The sequence below is a fragment of the Camelina sativa genome, chromosome 11 (genome assembly GCF_030686135.1).
Source record: "Camelina sativa cultivar CO46 ecotype springtype chromosome 11, ASM3068613v1".
Classification (NCBI taxonomy): Eukaryota; Viridiplantae; Streptophyta; class Magnoliopsida; order Brassicales; family Brassicaceae; genus Camelina; species Camelina sativa.
The window spans coordinates 49,111,427-49,114,209 of record NC_141890.1 but is presented as its reverse complement, the minus strand read 5'-3'; the positions used below and the strand labels follow the sequence as shown (position 1 = coordinate 49,114,209).

Sequence of the window (2,783 nt, the reverse complement as noted above, 5' to 3'; positions counted from 1 at the left end):
TTCAATCAAAAGTAAATGCAAACAAACAAATCCAAGGTTGCCCAATATCTATTACAACACATGTATATATAACACTAGATTTTCAATAAAAAGTTGTAGATTTGTTCTTGAGAAGACTTGAGTTGATATAAGATCATATATATAATACTTGTTCATCCCATGAAGTTGAGTAAACAATTTGGCTATAGCCTGTTAATTGATCTTATTGGATTTTAATTTCTGTTACATATATAATAAAAAAAAAGAGTTACATGATGACAATCCTTGAACAACCACCCTGATTTATTTCATTCTCCCAGATAACTTGTATTTCAATATTATAAACCTTATCCATTTCGCTACATATAGAGATATGTACCTACATATACACAAACACACACAGACACAAGCACGAGTAGATGTGCGTACACATAGTCAGAGAATGTCGGTTTGGTGGTTTCAGGTGGATAGTTGCATTTCTCGACCAGACACTGATTATGGCAGATCTTTCTGGAGTACCTTGAAATTTCGCTGCAGTGGATCACACAGTTCGATTCACATGATCCGTCGTCTGCCTCTACTTCCATGGCTACCATCACCACGAAAATCATCATCATCATCACCACCACGTTCCTCCTCTCCATATCTCTTCTTTCTTCTGTGTGGCCTTATTTCATGTATCCAATGGACGTTAATATATAACTTGACCAAACCACAATAGCAAAATCCTTTGACTCGTGGGCCAAACCGTTTTGAGCCCAAACTTGATGAATGTAATTGGACTTTAGTTGTCACTTTCATTTTACAGCAAATTATGGCCACACAACACAAGACAAGAGTAATAAAATAATAAACCGGATCAGACCGAACTGGTTAATCTGTATAATTCATGCATTTGTTCTATCCGAGTTTTTAGGGTCTTAGAACCAAATATTTATTTTCATAATCGTAGTGATGAAAACTAAAATGTTATTAATTTTATCCTCGTCACAAGTGTTCCAATCAAATTCGTTCACATCATATTGTGTTTTTCTTTTTAAAAAAATCTTTATAATATACGAATTTTAAAGTTTATAACTTTAAACTTAAGAAAGTAATTAACCTATATGGATCAAATTGAAATTATTATATATTTATTATAAAATCTGAAGATCAAAATAAAATATGCTATGTTAAGAATGAAATCTTAAACCAATAATTGTTATTATCTTCATATCTTAGACATGTTTAGTAGATGGTAATATCCATAAATAGATTACAGGATTAGGGAATATTAATTAATTTTTATAATATTTCAAAAGTATTACATTTACTCGGTCAATCTTTAATATTTAATATTTTGGTTCGTTTCCGATATTCTCGTCGATCCTCCAGATTTACGATATCTCCAAAGTCCCCCCCAACACTATTGTATAAATATTAGTGAAGCAAACAAAGGAATCCTCACAACACCAATCTCTCTCTAATGGCATATTCTATCTTCTTGCAGAAAAATCCAAGTTTCAACAATGGCGATCAACGAACCAGAGTTTGCCACAGCCGTGGCGGTGGCGACAAAGGAGAGAACATTCAAGAAATTCTCATTCAGAGGATTCAACGTTGATGATCTTCTCAAGATGTCAAACTTTGATCTCGCTAAGCTCTTTAACGCTCGTGTTCGCAGGAGGTTCTACAGGGGATTAAAGAAGAAGCCTCTGATTCTGATCAAGAAGCTGCGTAAGGCGAAAAAAGAAGCAAGTGAGGAGAACAAGAAGAAGCCTGAAGCGGTGAAAACACATCTAAGGAACATGATCATTGTCCCTGAGATGATTGGAAGCGTTGTCGGAGTTCATAATGGCAAGAACTTTAACGAAGTCGTGATTAAGCCTGAGATGATTGGTCATTACCTTGCCGAGTTTTCGATGACTTGCAAAAAGGTTAATCACTATAGACCACGTATTTGTGGTTGTGGTTGTTTCCGTCGGTCCACTAGGTTTATTCCTCTTAAGGTGATGAAGCAAAAAAGCTATGTTTTTATTTCAATTTAGAGAGACCTTTACTCTCTTTTTTTTTTTGGGACCTTTTCGTTTCTGCTTTGTGATTTCTGTCTTCTCTTTTTTAGAATATCTCTTACAGCTTTAAATAAAACTCAATACTATGAAGCGAATTGAGTACAAGACGACCATCTCTACTTAACACAAAAGTTTCACTACAAGTAATCGATTTGTTTTGCATGTCATTATCACTGCTGTAGATGTTCTACAACATATAGTATTACTTTGTTGAAATGATAATTATAATGTTTCTTCTTCATCCCATTGTTTCTCATGATGATAAGAACTTATTATTATTATTAGTATGCAACGTTTATAGATTTTCTTTGACATATCTAGAAAACAAAAGTAAAAAATTCAATCACAACAACTTCAAATATTATCTCTAGCGCCTCTTATTTCTTCAGCCCTCCAGAAGTCTTCGTCCTACATTAATTGTTACCATCGAAACCATGTCAATTTCACACTATTGACATACACACAAACACAAGTACATACATGAGAGAGGGAGAGAGGTAGATTTACGGCGAGTGTGAAGGAAATACGTGAATGGTACTTTTAGGTGGAAGATGCTGGCATTTCTCTCTGTAGCACCGGTCGTAGCAACCTGTAAAGAGGATCAGTTTGCATTGAAATTCACATTTGAATGCACATCCAAGACTCGCTGCTTCTTCTTCTTCTCTAGTACTGGCTCTGGCAGCCACCGCTACAAAAACGAGCACCATCAGCGCCACAGCATTTTTCTTCTTACTCAATTAATTTGGCTTGTTT

At 34.9% G+C, this 2,783-nt stretch overlaps 1 long non-coding RNA gene and 1 pseudogene across 2 annotated transcripts; one reads left to right on the top strand and one right to left on the bottom strand.

Moving 5' to 3' along the window:
- Positions 1 to 1,310: 1,310 nt before the first annotated feature.
- On the top strand, positions 1,311 to 2,135 carry LOC104726912 (small ribosomal subunit protein uS19v pseudogene; annotated as a pseudogene). Its single transcript, XR_015571111.1, has one exon. The product of XR_015571111.1 is annotated as a small ribosomal subunit protein uS19v pseudogene (transcript).
- A 144-nt stretch (positions 2,136 to 2,279) lies between these two features.
- Positions 2,280 to 2,783, bottom strand: LOC147935598 (uncharacterized). The gene is made up of 2 exons (XR_015571110.1): positions 2,538 to 2,783; positions 2,280 to 2,438 (listed from the first exon to the last, which is right to left on the bottom strand). It is a non-coding gene; the product is annotated as an uncharacterized LOC147935598 (long non-coding RNA).